This window comes from Heterocephalus glaber, unplaced genomic scaffold (genome assembly GCF_053883595.1).
Source record: "Heterocephalus glaber isolate CG9 unplaced genomic scaffold, H.glaber_assembly_v1.0 deba00001729, whole genome shotgun sequence".
NCBI lineage: Eukaryota > Metazoa > Chordata > Mammalia > Rodentia > Bathyergidae > Heterocephalus > Heterocephalus glaber.
Window position 1 is genome coordinate 3,940,844 of NW_028258440.1, and position 24,284 is coordinate 3,965,127.

Below are 24,284 nucleotides of genomic sequence, written 5' to 3' on the forward strand. Positions count from 1 at the left end.
ATCATGCAGCAGCATTTCCAAACTACTTACTTTATCTCCTACTGAAGATATGTTGAGGCCATCTTCAACCAAGGACTGTTCTGTGCACATTGTGATTCACAGACTGGAGTGGAACATCCTGTATGAAAATCCATCCTCCAGTACTAGAAATAATCTTCCAAGGTCCCTTTTAATGAATAAAGGGTAACATGGGAAAGGTTACTGAATCTCATATAAACATTATTTTTAAGTCAGGAAGTTGCCTGCAAGATCAGTTTTCTGTTGTTCACTTCAGCAATATCCTCTGCTTACCACTACTAATCAGTGGGCCAATAACCATACCTCACAGCAGGCAAACCCCAGGTAACCTCCTTTATGCCCAAGGAGCAATGGTCATTTTCCTGTCTGGTCGTAGCTACTCTCTTATCCTCCATTCTTGTTCTAGTTTCCCATTTTCTGTCTGGCAAAGAGATGCTTTTCTAAATTCTACGCAAGCAAACTTACCTTTCCTTTTATTTGAAGTTAGCTCTTCCCCCATAAGGCTATCTTCCCTTACCTGCACCAAGGCAACAGAGCTAGAAGTCAGGGGTTCCAGGGAATTCTAGTCTGGGTGATTGAAGGACTGCCCTAGGGGACTGGCTCAGAATGAGGGTGTAATATTAATGAGACCTAGATGGAAGGTTCAAGCTCTGTGGGACCAGTTATAATCCTGTATTGGAAAATTTGTGCCACATCTGAAACCTCTGCCTGGCCACCTCCAAAACACAGGCCCTGGATCACAAAGAGGACCTGAACCAGAAAATAGGAGACCTACCCATCAAGTTCATCTGCTAATGGACCCACAGGGGAAATAACTGCAGGCTTCACACTTTACAGGTAGTGTAATGCAACAGGATACACATAGCTTTTGGAACTAGAAGCTTGGGTGACTGAACAGTTCTTCATCCCTCTGAGTTTTTGCTTCTTCATCTTTTTAAAGTGTAGTGAGCTGGGTGGAGAGGAGGTGAAGAATGAGACAAAAATTACATTTATTGAATATGTCCTTTTTGCCGGACATTGTACTCAGTACTGCACATGTACATTCACATTATCCTTCCCAATTTCTACAAGTTATGAATTGTTATTGAAATAATAATGTACAAAATAAGAGAGTGGCTGGCTCGTTGTGTACTTAATAAATGTCAGCTTTCTTCTTTTCTAAGTCTTTAGAGAAGTGACAAGGACTCTAGTTCTCAGAGAAGATGTCTATTCCACATTCTTGCTGGTGCTTGGTAACGCAGTTTGAAGAGGCTTGTAACAATCACTTTTAGAGGTAATCATAGACTGTCAGGGAGGAAGGAATCTCACAGATTGTTCAAGTCTAACTCTTCAATGAATAGAACAGGGAGATACTTGTAATCAATGGGGCAGCAAGAACTAGAAGAGAACCAAAGTGTCCTCCCTCCCACATGTATGTGTTTTCCTGCTTCTCTGAGGGCTGGCTCAGAAAAAGACCCTCGGGACCCTGCCTCAGCAGAAGTGAAGGGCGTAACTCATACCTCATGGCTGCAGTTAGTTAAAACACCTTGGAGTTCAGGCACTACTGCTTCCTGGGGGTTTCACAAAATGGCTTTAGGGTGTAAGAAGGAAGGAGGAAAGAAAGGGAAGTTAGAATCCATAGGAGTCACTATTATGGGGTGGCCACCTTGAAAACAATAGCAGAAACAAATGCAGAACAATGACCTTTTCACAGCTTTGTCTTTGGGGATTAGGGAACTGCACAATATTCTGTCTTCCCTGTGAGGTTTGGAAGTCCACTACACTCCCCTATGGGCAGGTTAGCAATCCTTACAAGCCACTCCCAGTCACTGTTTCCCAAAGGCCCCTGTCAAAAGTGATATTTTAATACAGAATAGTTCTACTAGTGGAGCTGGAGCTATGCACAGTAAGTATTTCACAAAAGTTTGCTGAATGAATGAAGAAGAGTCCACGCTTATCTAGGAAGGTCCTCCTGGCTATTTGTTGAGGCACCAGAGTAGGGTTGAGTTTCTAAAGCAGTGCATAAGCATTGGTGACTAGCTCAAATTCTCACCTTCTAGGTTATAACCCGAGGCTTTCTCTTGAGGAGACCACAGCCTTTCTTCAAAAGCAAAATATATCTACTACTTAAAATTTTCAAAAAAGAATGGAAGCAGATGTCCAAGCAGGCCAACTTGAAAGAACTGAGACCAGAACCGAAATACTTCAGTAAGAGGAGTAGGGGTGGAGAACAAAATCCCCTACTTTGGCAATAGCTCTCCTGCTACCACTCAGAAAAAGATTTGTGGAGTGATCCCAATCATCTCTACCACAATCATAACTTTTGTAGAGAAATATCCTGAGTGGAGGCCAGAACAAGGCCACATGGGTTATAGAAGGGAGAATAGAGAAGAGATATTGATCAAGAGAATGGCTTTGAAATATCAGAGAAAATTCCAATGTAGCCTCTAATGTTTTCTAAGGGAACAAGCTTTTTTTTTTGTTTACAAGCTTATCCTTATTGAATAACGAATCCATAAATTAAGAAGCCATAAAAGAATGCTAGAACCCTGGTGTGTGTCTAGGCAGACACACACACACACACACACACACACACACAACTCAAATATTCATAAGATAGATACAAAAATTCAAATGCAGGCAAAAAAGTAATAAAAATCCAGATAAAAACATACTAGATACAAATTCCTAACATCCAAATATACAAATTCATAAACATGAATAGATAAAAGCATACAAATGATCATACACAGAAACATAAACATGCAGCATACAAATACACTTCAAACATACAATAGTCACACTTCCTGGGCTAACTGGGCAAACCAATGATGCCAAAGTGGTAGTTTGCTACTACTCCCAGCCCTTTCTCTACATGGTAACACAGGATTTTTCTTAATTTAATCAATTTTAAAAGTTGTTGTAACAAGTTCCAGTAGAATATACTTCCTGTCCATGGCAATTGCAGTTTCAGGGCTACTAGAGTGATTATTGAGAGATATCATTCTTGGAATAATGTAAGACTCAGAGCTGGAAGTATTAAAATATCTCCACAAACAAGATTTTTCCGCTTTATTATATTATTTGGTAAACTATTGTCCCCACACTGCACTCCATGGCCCACAGACTATGTTGACTGGACTCAAATTTTTCTGAACCAGATTTTCCTTTTGAATTGACATTTTTGAAATCTTTACCCTAGTCCTACCCCTGTTGAGGCAATGTCCTAGTGTTTTTCAGGCTGTGATAGCAAAATGCCTTAGGCTGGGTAATTTATAAACAATAGAATTTATTTCTCACAGTTCTGGAAGCCAGGAAGTCCAATATCAAGATACAAGCAGATTCAGTGTCTGGTGAGGGCTCACTCTGTGCTTCAAAGATGGCACCTTCTGTTGTGCTTTGACATGGCATAAGTACAAGGGCAAACAAGTTCCCTCAGGCCTCTTAAAAAAACACTAATCCTATTCATGAGGGTGGAGCCTTAATGGCTAATCATCTTACAGGGACACCATATCTTAATACTATCTCATTGGGGGTTAAAATGCATGTATGAATTTTGGAAGGACACAAACTTTCACACCATAGCACACAATTTAACATCCAGCTTCCCTTAGGAAGCACTAGATCTGAGACAAGGATTAAGGAAAGATCAGAAAACTAAAATCCCAAGTCATGTCTATGGTCACTGTTCCAAATTCCACTTTTGGTGGAAATTGAACTGGCAGCAACTTGTGTTATGTTGACTTTGTTAAGAGCAAGGTAGAAAGTGCAGCAGATTTATTTGTTTTACCTTCTAGGTCACCATAATCACATAAGACACTTATTTTGCATAGCACTTCACAATTTATAAAAATGTTATCAATGTTATCAGAATTACTTCTTATTTTCTCTGAAATGGTTGACTCTTTAAAGTTATCTGTGATGGTTAATATTTTTTTTGTTTGTGCTTTAAGGCAAGTTCTTGTTCTGCATCCCAGGCCAGCTTCAAAACCATCATCCTCCTGACTCAGTCCTCCATGTGCGGGAATTACAGGTGTGCACCACCATGCCCAATTTATGATGGTTAATCCTCATTATCACCTTGATGAGATTGAAAAACAGCTAGGAAATCAATGAAGCATGCATCTGGGGATGTCTATGGGGGTGTTTCCAGAGAGGACCAACATGTGGGACAGCAAACTCAAGGGGAGAGACCCACCCTGAATGTGGGAAGCAACATTTGGGTCCAGATGGAAAGAAAGAAGAAGTGGGAAACCAGTTAACACCACACAGGTCCCCCTCGCTCCTTCCCTCACCACACTAAACCTGTTTTATGTCTCTGCACTCTGTTTCATTTTCTCTATACTAAAATACAAACTGTTAACTCATTTAATCTTCAGTAACTTGCCAGAAATCCTATGGACAATGAGTGGTAGAGCCAAGATTAGAATCCAGAGCCGTTAGGCTCTTAATGCTTATACTCTTTCTAAAAATTTCATTGTCTTTCAAAGCTAACTTGTTAAACTCTTCTGCTGATGGACTAATACCATACACACACAAATTAAAAGAATATGGAATAGCTAAGTTTTGCTGTTGTAGCCAGTGTACACAAGAGGAGCTCAATATATTTTTTCTAACTAAAATTTTATTGCTAAGACATTGAGCATCTACTATATATCTGGCTAGAACCTGTGATAGAAATAAATCACAATGTAATAAAGTACTAGATGGTACACATTTAAATGTCCATTTATAAATTGAAAGCAATAACAGATTTAAAATTAGTTATAAGCAAATCTTCAGTAGCATGCACAAAGAATCAACAACTGGGATCTCATCTTATTCAAAAGCTTCTTCACTGCAAGAGAAACTACCAACAGAGCTAAGAAACAACCTACAATGTGGGAAGAAATATTTAGCAGCTGTAGCTCAGACAAAGGTCTACTATCGAGAATATATAAAGAATTGAAAAAATCTGACCCCCCAAATTCAAAGACCCAATTCAAAAATGGGCATCCAAAATGAACAGACATTTCTCAGACAAAGAAGTAAAAACAGCAAATAATATATGTAAAAATGTTCTACATCACTGGTAATTCCAGAGATGCAGATGAAAACAACACTGAGATTCCACCTCACCCCACAAAGAATGGCTGCTATCAAGAAATCAACCAATAACAAATGCTGGCAGGGGTGTGGAGAGAAAAGAACCCTTCTCCATTGTTGGTGGGAATGTAGATTGGTGCAACCACAGTGGAAATCAGTATGGAGATACCTCAAAGAACAAGGACTACAGGTCCCATTTGACCCAGCTATTCTCCTACTGGGAATCTTCCCCAGAGAATTAAAAGAATCATACCACAGAGATATATGTGCACCTATGTTTATAGCTGCACAGTTTGTAACAGCTAAAGCTTGGAAACAGCCCAAGTGCCCATAGACTGGAAACTGGATAAAGAAGATGTGGGTTTTTTAATAAAATGGAGTACTACTCAGCCATAAAGAATGAGAAACTAGAGACATTTATAGCTAAATGGATGCATATTGAGGCCATACTCTTAAGTGAAATAAATAGGACACATGTGTAAATACCGAATAGTTTCTCTAGTGTGAGAAATTGAAAGTGTAAATAAGGATGAAAATGATTAAAATGAATAATTGATAATTTGAAATAAGAAAAGGTCCAAGGGTTTGGGGATGGTGGGTGGGGAAGGGGAAAGGGAAGAAGGGAAGAAGGGAAAGGGAAGAAGGGAAGAAGGGAAAGGAAAAACTATGAGACAAAAAGATGGAATCAAGCTCTGTGTAAATAGGGAAGGGTGGAGGGGGTGAAGGGTGCACAGGTAATGGGAGAAAAAATAAGAACTAAGATATATCATGTTCTGGTACAAACATCCAATGATAAATGTAAATGTATTTTATACCTAAAATGCACCGATAAATATATATATATATATATATATATAATTAGTTATAAGAACTATCAACAAGGAAGAAATTAACGTTGGGTAGTATTATCAAGGAGGAAATAAATGTTGAGCTTATCTAGGAAGAATTTGGGAGTTTTAAAGACAGAAAGAAGTTTTTTCCACACAGGTAGACCAGTGTAAGCAATGAAAAAGGCAGATGTGAATGTATGAGAATATTTAAAAAGATTTGCTTCATTTCAATGTAAGATGAATTCTAGAGAGGTATGTGAAATGGTGGGCCAGTTGGGAGTGGCTGGTTCCCCCCTACACAAGGAAGAGGGTGATTTGCATCCCACATATTCTGTTTTCTGTATTCCTACACTAGTTGCTCATGAAAAAGATTGTGTGGTGGGGGTGAGGGGGCTTCCCTAATAGCTTCCTCAGATCCTTCACTCTTATGAAGCAAAAGCCTTAAAATTCTAGGAGTGAAGCAATAAGTCTTCTTACAGGTGAAGATCTATTGCTTCTGGAGAAGTGTAGACCCAAAACTTCTCTGCCTTCAAGGGAAGAGTAGAGAACTCTTTTGCACCCAGGACTCGAAAAAATCTTTCTCTTGAGAAAAACAACATAAGAAAAGTCTTCAACCTCTAGCAGATAGGCAGGGATATTTCTTGAGCCCAGGATCCTATAAATATAAGGTTGCTATACTGCTGGAAGTGTGACAGGAAATTCCTACCTAAGATCAAGCAGAGATGTAAGACAGTTTTGTTGCTGCTGTGAGAACAGCCAAGTATACTAGGAAGTCCCATTCCTAAAGCCCAGGTACACAGTCTGCCTGCCACTGAGACTGGAGCATGGAAAGGGAGAACATGCCATGCCTCTGTGAGCAGCCTAGTATCAAATAACAAGCAACATCTTACCGCTGGAAGAGAAGCAAGAGCATAGACAGAGACTCCCCTCTGTGGCCTAGGCATGCAAGGGTACCCAAAAGCAGAAGGGGAAGCAGAAATATCTTCCAGAAACACAATTCCCACTGTAAGCATATGGCAGCAGCAACCCACCACTAGAGGAACTCAAAACTTGTGTTGCACTTATGATGATAGCAAAAATCATAAAGTCTGCTCACTTTGTGAGTGGGTTGACCCAATTTCACAATTAAATGGTGAAGAAGAAGGAGAAGAAGAAGAAGAAGAAGAAGAAGAAGAAGAAGAAGAAGAAGAAGAAGAAGCAGAAAAAGAAGCAGAAGCAGCAGCAGCAGGATGAGGAGGAGGAGGAGGGTGATTTCCAAGCATAGGTAATATTTAGCTTAGTATCTGCTATCCCTCTAAACACATTAAAAGCCAAATACAAAATTGGGAAATAAAATAGCACACTGTTGAAAATAATTCAATCAAGGAAACCTGAATTGGATATTGGAATGATTAGATATGGAATTCTCTAGATGAAGAATTTAAAATACTACAATTTATATTATAATGGCCTAGTGGAGAAAATGGAAATATATGGAGAATTTCAACATAGCAATAAAAAGAACATGTAAGAATGAAATGGAAATACTAGAAATAAAAAGTACACAATAACAAAATAATGTTTTAATGAAGTCACACAGATAAAGATTGCCTTAGATGAGCTCATCATTAGATGGATACAGGGAGACAAAGAATCACTGAGTTTGAAAATAGGTCATTGCAAATTATTCAAATTGTAATACAAAAGAAAGAAGAAGTGAAAACATGAATAAAGTATCCAAAATTTATGAGACAATTTAGAGTTGACTGAAATATGAGTAATTAAGTCTCAGAAACAAAAGGCAGAAAAAATTGGGACAGAGAATTATTTGAAAAAATGGGTGAGAGTTTTTCAAAAATAATAAAAGATTCTATTTTATAACCACATACCCCAGAAAAGATTTTAAAAACTACAAAACAAAACTACTAATGATAAAAAAAAATAAATAAATGCAGGGGAACAAAAATTAGAACTGCAGTAGGTTTCTCCACATAAATTATGCAGGCCAGAAAACAAATGGGTGACATCTTTAAAGTACTGAAAGAAAAACCTGTCAACCCAGAAATGTGCAGCTATTAAAAATATTTTTCAAAAATTAAGGAAAATTTCTCAGACAAACAAAAGCTGAGGTACATTATTAACTGTGAAAATAGATTTTCAGTCTGAAAGAATATGTCAGATGGAAACTTGAAAGAAGTGAAGAATAGCAGAAATGGTAAAGATCAAGGTATGCATAAAAGGCATATCTTGAACATTTTATCTGTATAAAAGATATAGACTGTTTTTAGAAAGAACAGTAACAATGGATGCTGGAGTTTATAATATATGCATAAATGAAGTGCATGACAATAGTGGTGCAGCAGACGTGAGGAAGAAATTGGAAACACTGATGTAAGGTTCTTGTGATATTTAGGGTGGACTAAAAATTTGAATTGACTTTAGGATTTGCTCAAGGCTTGGTGGAGTGCATTTTTGGGTAGGCACAGAGGTGTACCATTAAAGTACTGTACCTGGACCTTTCCTTTCTAGCACTGTTCCCCTGCTCTGCTTCCCAGCCACCACGAGCTATGCAGGTTTGCTCTTCCTCACCTTTCCACCATGATGTTTCTGCCTTGGAGCCAGCCGACCATGGACTGAAAACCTCTGTAACTGTGTGCCTCATTAAATATCTCCTCCTTTAAATTGTGGGTTCTGGGTATGGTGTCCCAGTGAAGAAAAGCTGACTAATACAGTTTTTATACTATATATGAAGTTGGGTTCTGATTAAAGATGTATATTGCAAATGATAGTGAAACCAATAAAGAAAAATTTTAAAAAACACATAAATATGTCAATAAGGTAGACAAAATGGAATCACAAATATTCTTCAATTTATCCAAAAGAAAATATAAAAAAAGAGCCCACAGGCCCCAGCCAAAGCCCCACCTGGAAATGAGCTGCACAAGCTCACAAGCAATAGCCAGAGTTGTGCCCAGATACAATCAGTAAGTGTGCACAGGTCCCAGTGAAACACCTGCATGGATTACAGCTGCATGGGTGTATGCAGGTCTCAGCCAGGGCCTCAGCCAGACCCCAGAAGCTTGGGCCTACAGTCTCCAGCCAAACACCCACCTAAAAAACAGCTGCACAGGCACATGAGCAACAGTCAGAGGCCTGCCCAGATTGCATTTGTAAGTGCCTGAAGACCCCAGCCAGAAGCCCACCCATGCACCAGTGACTCTGTTTCACAGGCCCTAGCCAAAGGGCCTCCCAGAAAATAGCTATGGAAGAGGGCAGGCCCCAGCCAGAGGCACGCCCAGATATCATTCCAAGTGTGGAAAGGCCCCAGGACAACAGGACCCCACCCTGACAATAAAACAGCACAGAGATCCAGAAGGCCACCATTCTGAACCCAGGAATTAGCACAGTGGTGAGCCGTAGAGAAAAGGCCTCTCAGTGATTTTCTGAGAATTGAAGACCACTGGGTGAGCAAAAAGTCACCTCAACAAAGGAAGAACAGGCTGCATCATTTGAAATGAGAAGACACACAAACAAGTCTCAAAACCAGACTTCCAGAACACCTAAGGCAACACCAAAGGGCAAGGAGAGGGAACAATCTGATACTCAATCACCTGGACCTCTTGAACTGGCAACAAAAGAGGATCTGGAAAAAATTAAATCAGAAATAATTTCCCAGATAACGACAGAGATTGTGTCCATAGTGCAAGGCATAATTAATAATGCTAGAGAAGACACAGGTAAAAAGAAATAGAGGAGGTGAGAAATATGATGGATTCCAAGCAAAGGAAACAAATAGAATCCATAAAACAGATGCAAACAGATATTCAGGAGATTAAAAACTCCATTTCTCTTCCAGTAGAGGGGCGTGGCGCGGACTGTGCACACTCCCTGGGTGACTCCCGCCTTGGGGGCAGCGCTCTTTCACCAGCGCCCTATGGGCTAGCCCAATTCCCTCTCCCGGGGCGTTGTGAATAGGGGCGGAGTCACGAAGGGGGTGGGGCAGACTTCCTCCCCACTCCGCGTCTGGTTTAGCGGTTTTTTTGCTGACTGTTGGTTTCTAGTGGGGGAGCCGCGCCCAGTGAGGGCCCGGAAGTGGGTCTCCCAAGATTGCTGGGCAGTTCTTGCCGTAAGTGGAGAGTGGTTGATTGCAGTCCTGGGGTGAGGCAGAACTCTTAAGTACCAGGGATCGAACTCAGGACCTTGTGCATGCCAGACAGGTGCTGTGCTACTGAGCTACATCACGGGCCCAAGAGAGTGGAAGTAGAACTGGCCAGGAGGCAGGCAGCTCATCATGGCTGACATGCAAACTCTGGTAGAAAGATTGGAGAGGGCGGTGGGCCGCCTGGAAGCAGCGTCCTGCTCCTCTGACATGTGCCGGGGGCACGGAGATGGAGGCAGTGCTTCACAGGGAGCAGCTCCATATGTGGAAGCATTCGACTTGCTGCTTGCAGGTCCTGTGGCAGAGTACTTGAAGATCAGTAAAGAGATTGGAGGAGATGTGCAGAAACATGCGGAGATGGTCCACACAGGTTTGAAGTTGGAGCGAGCTCTCCTGGTTACAGCTTCTCAGTGCCAGCAGCCAGCCGGCAATAAGCTTTCTGATTTGTTGGCACCCATCTCAGAGCAGATCCAAGGAGTGATAACCTTTCAGGAGAAGAACCGAGGCAGCAAGTTGTTCAATCACCTGTCAGCTGTCAGTGAAAGCATCCAGGCTCTGGGTTGGGTGGCAATGGCTGCCAAACGTGGCCCCTATGTGAAAGAAATGAATGATACTGCCATGTTTTATACAAACAGAGTCCTCAAGGAGCACAAAGATGTGGATAAGAAGCATGTGGACTGGGTGAAAGCTTACTTGAGTATATGGACAGAACTGCAGGCTTATATCAAGGAGTTCCACACCACCGGACTGTCCTGGAACAAAATGGGGCCTGTGGCAAAAGAACTGAGTGGACTGCCCTCTGGACCCTCTGCTGGATCAGGTCCTCCTCCCCCTCCATCCCGCCCACCTCCCCCACCAGTCCCCACCAATTCCCACCAGTTCAGGCTCCGATGACTCTGCTTCCCACTCAGCTCTGTTTGCACAGATTAATCAGGGGGAGAGCATTACACATGCCCTGAAGCATGTATCTGATGATATGAAGACTCACAAGAATCCTGCCCTAAAGGCTCAGAGTGGTCCAGCACCCAGTGGCCCCAAACCATTCTCTGCCCTTAAACCCCAAACCAGCCCATCCCCCAAACCAGTCACAAAGAAGAAACCAGCTCTACTTGAACTGGAGGGCAAGAAGTGGAGAGTGGAAAACCAGGAGAATGTTTCCAACCTGGTGATTGATAACACAGAGTTGAAACAGGTGGCTTAGGTATTCAAGTGTGTCAACACAACATTGCAAATCAAGGGCAAAATTAACTCCATTATAGTAGATAACTGTAAGAAACTTGGTCTGGTATTTGATGATGTCGTGGGCATTGTGGAGATAATCAATAGTAGAGATGTCAAAGTTCAGGTAATGGGTAAAGTGCCAACCATTTCCATTAACAAAACAAATGGCTACCATGATTACCAGAGCAAGAATTCCCTAGATTGTGAGATAGTCAGTGCCAAATCATCTGAGATGAATGTCCTCATCCCCACAGAAGGTGGCGATTTCAATGAGTTCCCAGTTCCTGAGCAGTTCAAGACCCTATGGAATGGGCAGAAGTTGGTCACCACAGTGACAGAAATTGCGGGATAAGCCAAGTGCTAGTGGGTTCTTTGCACTCTCCCTTCACACCATGAGATAAATCTATCGAGATGGTTCTTTTCCAGATTTCCTCTACCTTTCCGCTCTTAAACTGCCTCTCTGCTTTGAGAAGCCCAGCTACCTGCCTTCACTGAAAAATACCTCAGGCTGAGATCTGGGGTGGGATCGCAGGTCAGCTGATCTGCAGGAAGGTGGCTCTTCTCCACATCAGCACAGCCATACCACCAGTCCGCCCCTAAGGAACTGCAGACCTGGACTGGTGCATTCTAGCTTTCAGCTTTTGGGGATTATTCTACCAACAGACAGCCCTTTGGGAAGAGTAAAAGAGTCCCGGGAACTGACAGATTACAGTGTGCATACTCACCTTTTTCTAACAAGGAGCATGGAGGTAGTAGAAGCTAGTATGATTCCAGGTGGTTGTAACCAAATTAATTTTTCACGATTAACACGTGAAGCAAGGGTTATACTGGATCAAAGGTTGAGGCTTGGCCGTCTAGCATTCCAAGCAAACTTGTTTCTTACATGCATTCCTTCCTTAATTCTGCATTCCATCCTGGGTCTGACTCAATCTTGAGATTGCTGGTATTGCCACAGCTGCAGTAGCAGTGCCCTTTATCCAGGGCAGTTCAGAGTCTTGGATCCTCCTTCTCTGGGATTCCTACCCAACACCTTCCAACAGAGGTGACTTTAGGAAAGAGAAAAAAAGAGAACATGCCATTCCAAGGAATCCAGCATTCCTCCTCCTCCCTGATAGGTGCCTGTCACCCATCTTTACTGCCTCCTTTTGCCTGTCATGTTGAATGGCTTAGGCTTCTGTCCAGGCATCTGAACAGAGGACTAAACCCATCACTGCAGGCTGGTTTTGGGTCTTGATTTATGTAAGAACCATGTTCAGCATTGTTAATGTTTCAGTTTTCCCCTGTAGGACACACTTACCAAAATATGCAACCTTTTTTGGAGGGAAGAGAGATTGTCCTGTGACTTCTACCCATTTCCTGAGGCCTGTGGAAATAAACCTTTATGTACTTAAAATTATACAGAAAATAGAATAAAGTTAATACAAAAAAAAAACTCCATTGAAAGATGACCCTGCAGAATGAGTCAGTGTGAGAGCAGAATATCATATAGAAGACAGGACTGCAATTAGAAACCAGGAAAAGAAAATTTTCTTAACAATAGTAAGGGACCACAAAAAATCAATCGAGCAACTGTTAGATGATACAAAGAAGAATAACATAAAATGATCGGAATCACTGGAGAACAGGAGAGAGTGCAGACGACATAAAAAAAAAAAACTTTTCACAGAAGTAATGGCAGAAAAATTCCCAAGCAGGGGAAAAGAACTTGACATACAGACAAGTGAGGCATACAGGACTCCAAGTAGTCATGATAAAAAGTAAATCTATACATATGCATGTAGTAGTTAAGATTCCAGAAACCCAACAGAAGGACGAACTTCTACAGGCAGTTGGAGAAAACAAACAAATCAAATACAAAGGAAGGTCCATCAGAATCATAGCAGACTTCTCAACACAAACTCTCAAAACAAGAAGAGCCTAGAGTGATGTATTTCAAGCCCTAAAAGAAAATAATCTCCAACCAGATTGATGTATCCTGCAAAACTGTCTTTCACAATTGATGGAGAAACAAGATACTTTCATGAAAAAGAGCACCTGAGGAACTTCATGAATACCAAACCAGCACTCCAAAATATTTTAAATGATATTCTAGTAAAAGACAATGAGGATCATAACCCCAGGAAGCTCAGCAGAATGAATCCATGAGTCACAACAAGAAATTAAATGAAAAGGGGGAGAATCTAACAAAGAGAAAAGGTCATGGCAAGGATAGGCCAATACATATCAGTTATAACCATTGAAGTTATTGGTCTCAATTCACCAATCAAAAGTAATAGACTGGCAGAATGGGTCAAGAAACAAGATTCAACAATGTGTTGTATACAAGAAATTCACTTAATTAAAACAGAAACCCATAGACTGAAAGCTAAAGGGTGGAAAACAATACTCCATGTGACAAGAACCCAAAAAAAAGCAGAAGTAGCTATCCTCTTTGGAGATCAAATAGAATTCAAACCAACACAAGTTAAGAGAGACAAAGGACACTACATCCTTGTGAAGAGAAAAATCCAAGAAGAAGAGATGACAATCATATATACACCAAATACTAGGGCACACAACTATATAAAAAGTACTCATGGACATGAAAAATCAAATAAGCACTAATACAATAGTAGTAGGGAATGTCCATACCCCACTATCACAAAAAGGTAGATTAACTACACAAAAAATAAAAAAGGAAATACTAGAACTCAATCAAACTCTTGAACAAAAGGGCTTAACAGATGTTTACAGATTGTTCCACCCCCCAAAATCAAAATACACATTACTTTCAGGTGCACATGGGTCATTCTCCAAAATAGACCATGTACTCACTCATAGAACATGTTTAAGTAAATGCAAAGTAATCGAAGTTCTCCCTTGTACACTAGCAGATCAAAGTGCAATGAAATTGGAGATCAATAGCAAAAGAAATTGCAACAATTTTATAAACACATGAAAATTGAACAACACACTTCTGAATAACCAATGAGTCACAGAAGAAATTAAAGAAGAAATTAGACATTTTCTACAATTAAATGACAATGCCAATACAACATACAGAAATCTATGGGACACAATGAAAGCAGTTCTATGAAGGAAATTCATAGCAGTGAATGGCCATATTAGGAAAACAGAGCTCAAATAAACAACCTAATGCTGAACCTCAAGCCCCTAGAAAAAGAAGAGCATGACAAACCCGAAGCTCATACAAGAGAGGAAATTATAAAGATCAGAGCAGAAATCAATGCAATGGAGACTAAGAGAACAATACACAAAATCAATGAATCAAAGAGTTGGTTTTTTGAAAGAATAAATAAAATCAATAAACACTTAGCCAACTTTATCAAAAACATGAAAGACTCAAATCCATGCAATTAAGAACAAAAAAGGTGAAGTCACAAAAGATCCAGCAGAAATCCAGAAGATCATCAATATGTACTTCAAGAACCTGTACTCTAATAAAATGGAAGACACAGAAGAAATGGACGGAATCCTAGATACATATGAATTACCAAAGTTGAATGAAGGAGATATAAAAATTCTAAACACTCCAATTACAATGAGTGAAATTGAAAATGCAATTAAAAATTTACCAGCAAAGAAAAGGCCAAGTCCTGATGGCTTCACTGTTGAATTCTACAAGACTTTTAGAGAAGAACTATCACCATTACTCTTTAAACTCTTAAATGAAATTGAAAGGAAAGCAATACTTCCAAATTCATTCCTAGAAGCAAGTGCTACTTTGATTCCAAAACCAGGGAAAGACCCAACCAAAAAAGAGAACTACAGGGCAATCTCCCTAATGAACATAGATGCAAAAATCCTCAACGACGTACTGGCAAACAGAATACAGATGGTCATCAAGAAGATCATACACCCTGACCAAGTTGGATTTTTCCCAGGGATGCAAGGATGGTTCAACATTTGTAAATCAATAAATGTAATACACTATATTCACAGAACCAAGGACAAAAAAACATATGATCATCTCAATAGATGCAGAAACAGCATTTGACAAAATCCAACACCTATTCATGATAAAAAAAAACTCTACAAAAATTTGAAATAGAAGGTCTTTATCTCAATCTGATTAAGGCTATCTATGAAAAACCAATAGCCAACATCATACTAAATGGTCAAAAACTGAAAACTTTCGCACTAAAACCAGGAACAAGATGAGGGTGTCCACTATCACCCCTCCTATTCAATATAGTTCTGGAAAAATTAGCCACAGCAATTAGACAAGAGAAAGAAATAGAAGGAGTAAAGATAGGAAAGGAACAAGTTAAACTGTCATTATTCTCTGAGGATAAGATACTCTGCATAGAAGATCCAAAAAACTCCACCAAAATATTTCTAGACTTAATAGACAGATTCAGCAGAGTAGCCGGTTACAAGTTCAACATTCAAAAAAATAGCCTTCTTGTACACAAATAACAGACTCACTGAGAGAGAAATTGGGGAAACACTTCCTTTCACAATAGCATCCAAAAAAAAAAAAAAAGAAATATCTAGGAATCAATCTAACAAAGGAAGCAAAAGACCTCTATAGTGAATGAAAACTGCAGCACTCTGAAAAAAGAGATCAATGAGGATATAAGAAAATGGAAAGACATCTCTTGTTCCTGGGTAGGAGGAACCCATATAGTGAAAAAGGTCATACTTCCAAAGCTGCTGTATAGATTTCATGCAATACTGATTGAAACCCCAACAGTATACTTCACAGAACTAGAGAAAATAATCCAAAAATTGATTTGAAACCAGAAGAGACCTAGAATAGCAAAAGCAATTCTAGGCAACAGAGACATGGCAGGGGGTATCACAATCCACAACTTGAAACTATACTACAGAGCTACTGTGATAAAAGCAGCATAGTACTGGCAAAGAAACAGACCTGAGGACCACTGGAACAGATCAGAAATGCCGAAACAACTCTAGACACACTCAGCCATCTCATCTTTCATAAAGGAGCCAAACACCCTCACTGGAGGAAAGATAGCTCCTTTAGTAAATGGTGCTGGAAAAATTGGGTTTCAACTTGTCATAGATTAAAACTAGACCTATATCTCTTGCCATGCACTGAATTAAAATCAAAATGGATTAAAGATCTAAATATTAAAATAGAAATGCTGAACTAGCTGGAACAGAGGTTGGGTAGAACTCTTGAAGACATTGGTGTAGTAAAAGATTTTATGAGCAAAATCTCAGTTGCCCGTGAACTACCACAAACAATCAACAAGTGGGATCTCTTCTTACTAAAACGCTTGTGCACAGCAAGAGCAATCACCAGCAATGTGGAGAGACAACCCACAATGTGCGAAAAAATTTTCACCAGAGGTACCTCAGACAAAGTTCTACTATCTCGAGTCTATAAAGAACTTTAAAAAATCAGACCTTCCAAATTTAAAGACCCAATCCAAAAATGGGCATCTGAAATGAACAGATATTTCTCAGGCAAAGAAGTAGAAATGGCAAATAAACATATGAAAAAATATTCAACATCACTGGTCATTTGAGAGATACAAATGAAAGCAATGCTGAGATTCCACCTCACTCTAGAAAGATTGGCTGCTAGCATGAAATCAACCAATAACAAATGCTGGCGGGGCTGTCTGGAAATAGGAACCCTCCTCCACTGCTGGTGGGAGTGTCAACTGGTGCAACCCCTGTGGAAATCAGTATGGAGATACCTCACAGAACTAGGACTGGAAGTCCCATTGAGCCAGCTATTCCCCTGCTGGGGATCTTCCCCAAAGAATGAAAAGAATCATACCACAGTGATATATGTGCACCCATGTTCATAGCAGCACAGTTTAATAGCTAAAACTTGGAAACAGCCCAAATGCCCATCAACTGGAGACTGGATAAAGAAAATGTGGGTTTTTTTTAATAAAATAGAGTACTACTCAGCCATAAAAAATGAGAAATTAGAGACATTTATTGCTAAATGGGTGCACATTGAGGCGATACTCTAAAGTGAAATAAATAGGACACACATGTATAAATACTGAATAGTTTCTCTTGTGTGAGGAACTGAAAGTGTAAATAAGGACTAAAATGTATAATAGATAATGTGAAATAGGAAGAAAAGGGGCAAAGGGGAAGGAAAAGTGGGAGGGGTAGGGGAAAGGAAAGAAGGGAATGGAATTAATATGAGAAAATTAAAAAATGGAAACAAAGTCTTTGGAAATAGGGAAGGTTAGAGGGGTTGAAGGGAGGGCAGGAGAATGGGGAAAAATAAGAACCAAGTTAGAATATGTAAAGGTGCAAATTCCCAATGATGAATGTCATTATATTGTATACCTACAATGTACCAATAAAATTAATTATAAAAAAGAAAATATAAAAAATAACAAAGCACAGATGGGATAAGAAAACTAACAAGATGTGGATTAACTCTATCATTAATTCCATTGAAATTAAGTGGTCTGAAAACCCACAGAAAAGGTAAATCTTTTTAGATTGACTGTAAAAGCAAGAACCAACTATATGCTATTTAGAAACATCAATAGATGAGAAGTAAAATGAAGAATAATAAGCTACATCATGTAATCCTTGACATAAAGAATGATAGAGTGGCTATATTGATTTTTATCAGACAAAAAACCTCAGAACAAATAATATTGCTATAAGAGATAAAAGAGGGACAATACATAATGATAAACGATTTTGTTTGTTAGGAAGAAATTGTAATCCTAAATGGATATAGATTTATCCACAGAATTTCAAAATACATGAAGCAAAACTTTTTAGAACTGAAAGAAGAAAATACATTACTACAGTTGATTATTTCAATATTTTTCTCTCATTTAACTATACAGCAAGTAGATAAAAATGAATAATACAGAAGATCTGTACAATACTATCAGCAAAGTTGACCTAATTGATATTTATAGAATACTCCATTCAACAACAGATTATGAATACATTTGATGTGTACATGGTACATTTGTAAGAAAATGCATACTTTGGTCAGAGAAGAATATATAATACATTTTTGAAAGATTAGTCATGGAAAGTAGTTTCTAAACACAACTGAATTAAACTATAAATCAATATTTTGGAAAATATCTAATGATGTAGAAATTAAGCAAAGCTATTCTTAAAAATGAAAAATCCATGGGTCCAATTCCGGCAGAGAGTGCCGTGAAAAACAGAACTCAGCCTGCTCCCCCAGGGCCCTCCAGGCCCTCAATCCTAGGCCAGCGAGTGAACTGGGGTGGATGACTTGGAGGGCCCAAGGATGAGCTGTGCCTCTGCCCTGAAGGCCCACTGGCTGGGCCCAGGCTCTGAAGGACAGGCCAAACTTTCCGGGCCGCAGGGTCTCCCAACCCAACCTGCAGGCCTAGGTGAAGCCCCCACCAGCCATGAAAGACCTAGCACCCTGCAGCAGCTGCATTGACCTGGTGATAAGAATGGTGGCCTCCGATCACCACAGAGGTAATTTACCTCAAGGGCCAGAGAAGGTGGTTCTGAAAGCTTGGCCAATTTGGGCCATAGAACTGCACAGATCCGGGTCCTGGGGTGACTGCTGTGTCCCAGTTGGAGGAGACTGCACCTTCTTGTGACAATGAGGACAAAAGCCTAACCCAACCGACCTGCAAGGTGAGGGAGCCTGGGCCATGGGAGGTTGCCAACAAGAGAAACAGTAAAGTGGCATTTATCCTTTGGCTAACTGGAGATGCCCATTACCCTTTGGGAAGATTTACTGGCCATTTGATAAGGCTTGTGTATAAAATATGCAAAAGCTGCCCTCAAAATTCCTCCCAACCTTTTAAAAGAAAACTTGCTGCATGTGGAAAATATAAATGTAAAGAGGTTGCTGGTGTATGATAAAATAGAAAATCACAAATCTTGGAAACACCCATTTATTTGTTTAAAAAAAAAGTCAGGAAAGAAACATGTTCTGGAAGTGACTTTTTGATATTCTGTGGGTTAGAGGACACGGAGCAGAACACAGTGAGAAGAGAAGAAGGTCCAGTAGCAGTTTGTTTACATGCAGAAGATGTTTTTCATATTATAACCATTGTTCTGTGTGTGCATTTTAGTCCTCATTAATATATAGTCATATATATATATCTATATATATTTGACAATGCTAAGAACTTTATTGAAATATCTGGCCTTTCAAGATATTCTCAAGTGCTTGGTACATGTTAAAAAGTAGTAGTAAAATAATGAATTTTGTAAATTTTGTTAGAACTCACATGAAGTGCTACTTGTGGGGGGAATAGGGATACTTCCTCTTGAGTAGTACACATGGTGTTTATGCACTGATTCTGAGAAGAGACAGAAATGCAGTATTACGCTAGTGCATTGTCCCTTATGTCTGTGCATTGTGTTTTACTTTGTTATGTATGTAGGGTATGTAAAGGACAAATGAGACCTTTTACAACATCTAGTCTTCCTAGATGTTAAAGAGGTTGCTAGTTTTGATAAAAATAGTGAGAAACTAGCAAATTTTTTTACATTTTGTGTTAAAAAATCCTAGGAAAGACTGTATTCTGAAAATTTGAGCAATTTAGTCCACTGGATTAGTGGGGAAAGAAAGGGTTCTAGATTAGAGTGCTCATATTTTCAAGACACTTTCAACTATTGTTACATGTGTGCAGTTTAATCAAAACTGCTGTATATATATATATATAATGGACAAATTGAGTCCTTATTTGAAACATCTAGTCTTATCCTGATGTTTAGAAGTGCCCAATTTATGTTAAATGTGGAGGTAGTAAAATATCACTTTGTAAATATCCTTTTGCTAAAGTTCATATGAAATATTGTCTCTTGGGAATGGAATGGTTAAACTACCTCTTGAGCAATAAGGTACTCTCTGTACTTGTTCAGTGGTTTGGAACAGGTAGGAGGGAAGCAATTGCAAAAGTTAGTGCATCTGCACTTGGACATTTTGAGACATAATTTTTCTGCATGTTTTGTGGGTTTTATTTTGCTGTGTGTATATTGTATATAATGGGCAAATAAGTCCAAATGTTGCAGCATCTGGTCCCCAAATGTTAAAAAGGTTGCTAGTATACAACAGAGTAGTAAAGTTAGCACATTTTGTACACTTTATATTGAAATACACAGAAAAGTTTGTCCTCTGTAAACGAATTTTGGATTCAGCCATCTCTAGCAATACATATTCCTGTACTTGTCCACTGGGTTAAAGGCAGAGAGAAGGAAGTGAGGCCAAAATGGTCATATTTAGCAGATACTTCAAATTACAACCATTGCTATCTGTGCAATTTTATTTATGAGTGCTGCATGATAGCAGACAAGTACTTATATGAAAAATCTAGTTTTGGATATGTAAAAGTGCTTGATATACTTAAAAGTAGAAGAAGTAGAATAACACTTTGTAAATAGCTTTTAAAAACTGATAGGAAATACTGTGTGGAAATAGAATGGCTAAACCACGCCTGAGCAGTATATTGTCTATACTTGCCCACTAGCTTGAGGGTGGTAAGGGCTCTTTGCTAGTATCTCCATATATGGAAGATGATTTTAGATTATAACCATAGGCCTATATGTGCATTTTTGGTAAAGTATTTGGGCTTATTGTGCATAAAGTTTATACTCTATTGCAGAGCATCTAAGCTTTATAGATGTCCTGAGCGGACAATGTATGATAAAAACTAGAGGCAGTGAGTTGGACAACACTAAAGCATCTTTTTGTCATAACGATAGAAAAGCTGCATCTTGAACTTGAAATTGTTACAACACCTCTAGGCAGCGGGTATCAGGACTTGTCATTAGGCTGGCAGCAGAGGGGCAGGTAAAGCACACCAGGAGAGATGTGTGCAAAGTATTCAGATTTACATATTGGTGTGAGGAATCAAAGTGTGTCTTCTACCTATACTATAAAATACATTAATAATTCAGTGCGAACATGCCGTCTTGCTAACATCTTAATAATAGAGATCTGATAACTCTCAGACACATGGCTTGGTGTACTCTGTTGCTTTATGTCTCATTTTAAATTGAGCATTAAGGAAATGCAGTATTGTAATTGTAACTTTGCCAATACTTCTATCTAGAGGCCTGTTGCCATTTTTATCTTCAGTGAAATTTTTGTTCCTAAGAAAGGTAGGATTACAATTTTTTTTATAACAGATTGAGTTGGTGGAGTGTGTTCTTGGTTATCAAAAATAGTCTTATAGCTTTGGAATTTTGAATTGCTGAATATTCATGATGTGTGGAAAAGCATGACACACACCGCGCAAATGCAGCCACACATAATGGCATGTTGTGTATGTACACACAGGACCTAGAAGAACACATCCACCTAAACTGCTTATGACTGCAAATAATGGCTCTTTGCTTCTCGTGTTGTCTCCTGTAATGCACTTATTAACTTAAAAAAAATAAAGATTATTTTTAAAACTAAAAAAATCCATGGGATGAAAAAAAGTCAGAAAGAAAATCATAAGCGGTTTTGTGTTTAATGAAAATGAAAACACATATCCAGTATGTAGGACAAACACAAAACATGCTTACAGGGGCTGGGGATTTAGCTCAGTGGTTCTGCCACCTGCCTTGAAAACGCAAGGTCCTGAGTTTGATCCCCAGTACCAAAAACAAACAAAAAAACAAAGCATGCTTACAGGATGATTTAGAACATAAAATTTTGTCTTGGGAAAGAAGAAAGCTTTCAAATCAATTATCTTCAATTACCATAATAATTAAGAAACTAGAGAAAAAAATTAAATCCCAAAGCAAGAAGCTAAGAAAATATAAAGAGTACAAATCAATGGAAAACAGAAAAAAATAATTAAAAATTAATAAAACAATGCTAGAAAAATAAAATTTAAAAAATAAAATCAAAGCTTGGTTTTAAGACATGGACAATAAATAATATTTATTAACCTCAAGCCAGATGGATAAAGAAGGAGATAAATTACTAATGCTACCATAGAAGGGAAAGAAAGACATTATTATAGTTCTTTCAGAAATTGAAAAGGAGAATAAGAGACTATTTTGACACATTCATTGCAATACATTTGATTAGTTAAGTGAAATAGACAAATTCCTTGAAGGATACTATCATTGCTCACTCCAGAAAATAAACAATCTAAATGGCCTCATATCTACAATAGAAATTAAATTCTCCAAAGAGAAACAACAACAATTTGAGTCACAGATATTTTCCAAGTATTCTTGCAAGTATTTAGGGAAGAGAAGACACCAATTACAAACAAATTTTTCCTGAAATATAAGTGTAAGAAACACTGACCAACACAAATTCACCTGATACATCACCAATACTCTGATATCAAAACTAGAAAAGGGCATCAAAAGTCAAGAAAAGAATTCTTACCTTGGGCTTCCAAAAAGGAACAATCTTATCAACACCTAAATTTTAGCCCAATGATACCTGGGTCAGACTTCTGGCTTACAAAGTTATAAGATAATAAAATTGGGTTGGTATAAGCCTCTACATTTGTTACAATTTGTTACAATTGCAGTGTGAAATTAATACAAGTGTGATAGTTAAACGTGGTGTCAACTTGAATAAGAAACACTTTGAAGATTAGTTTAGCACAGTTCTGAATGTGTCTGGATGATTGACTTACTGAGGAGAGAAGACCAACCCCTTTTGTGGCTGCCACCAATCAATAGGCTTGTAGTCTCAATGGAATAAAAAGGGAAGGAAGAAGGAAGTCTCACTTTTGCCACTTCAAAAGAGTTCCAGTCTTTGCAGTTACCTTTGGGCGTCAGTCTCCAGGCTTCCAGTGCAGACTTCTCGCATCCAGCATAGACTCTTCAACCTTCCAGCATAGATCCTTAGGGTTTTCCATGTGGACTTGCACAAGACTCACAGTGAGCTTCAGGCTTTTGATTTTTGACTGCCTCCTACAGCTCTCCAGAGCAGAGATGACCCTTTTGCATTCTTCTACCTCTAACTCTGCAGGCGGTTATTGTAAGCCTACCTTGTGAAGCATATATGCATATATATATATATATTCATTTACGTATATATAAATTTATTTCTCTAGTGAACCCTAACTGATACAAGGGACTTACTGAGTAGGACCAAGCATTAAAGCTGAGATAATCCATCATGAAGTGCTACAAAGAGTCAAGAAAAAAACTCAAAATACATTTAATCAACTAATTTTTCTACAAATATGACAAGGTATTTAATGGAGAAAAGATAATATTTTCAACAAATAATACTGGAACAATTGGTTTGCTATATGCATAAAAATGATCTTTAGCTTATACCCTGTACCATATTTAAAACTTAACTCCAAAGCAATCACAATTCTAATGTAAAATCAAAACCTGTAGTACTTCTGGAGAAATACAATGTGACTAAAGATTTCTTGGAAAAAACATAAAAGGCATAGACAACAAAAGAAACAATTGGTAAACTCTACTTTACCATAACTTGAAATGTCTACTATCTGAATGACACTGCCATGGGCAAAAACAGGCAAACTACAGGCAGAGAGAAAATGTTTTCAGTACATATCTGATAAAGGACTTGTATCCAGAAAATATGAATAACATTCACAACTCAATAATGATTAAAAACAATGCAATGAAAAATTGAGAAGTTTTAAACAGAAACTTCAAGAAAACTGTCCAATATAATTTCTCTTTAGATAAATAACTAACAGCCGGGGATTTAGCTCAGTGGTTCTGCCGCTTGCCTCACAAGCATAAGGACCTGAGTTCAATCCCCGGGACCAAAAAAAAAAAAAAATTGCTTATCTTACCCTTCAAATAACTATCTGCCATGAAATCTAGTTTATTGAACAGATAAATAGCTAACAAAACAGGATAAACTCAACTTTCCATCAACTAGTGAATGCTTCATTAATTTACAGTACATTTAGACAACAGAACAATATTATCAAGTGGAAGGAGCAAACTACTGCTACATGCCACAACATGGATAAATCTCAAAAGCATGATGATGTGTGGAAAGGGGAAGACATAAAACCTATCTGTTTTATTATTTCAGTTATAGAATTTTCTGGAAAAAAGAGAGAAATCAGATTATTGAGTGAGTAGGGGATGATGGCATT

The 24,284-nt window shown here is 38.7% G+C and overlaps 1 pseudogene; it reads left to right on the top strand.

Annotated features, from left to right (window-relative positions):
- The first annotated feature begins 10,026 nt into the window (after positions 1–10,026).
- Positions 10,027–11,677, top strand: LOC101706191 (adenylyl cyclase-associated protein 1 pseudogene; annotated as a pseudogene).
- Positions 11,678–24,284: the final 12,607 nt, after the last annotated feature.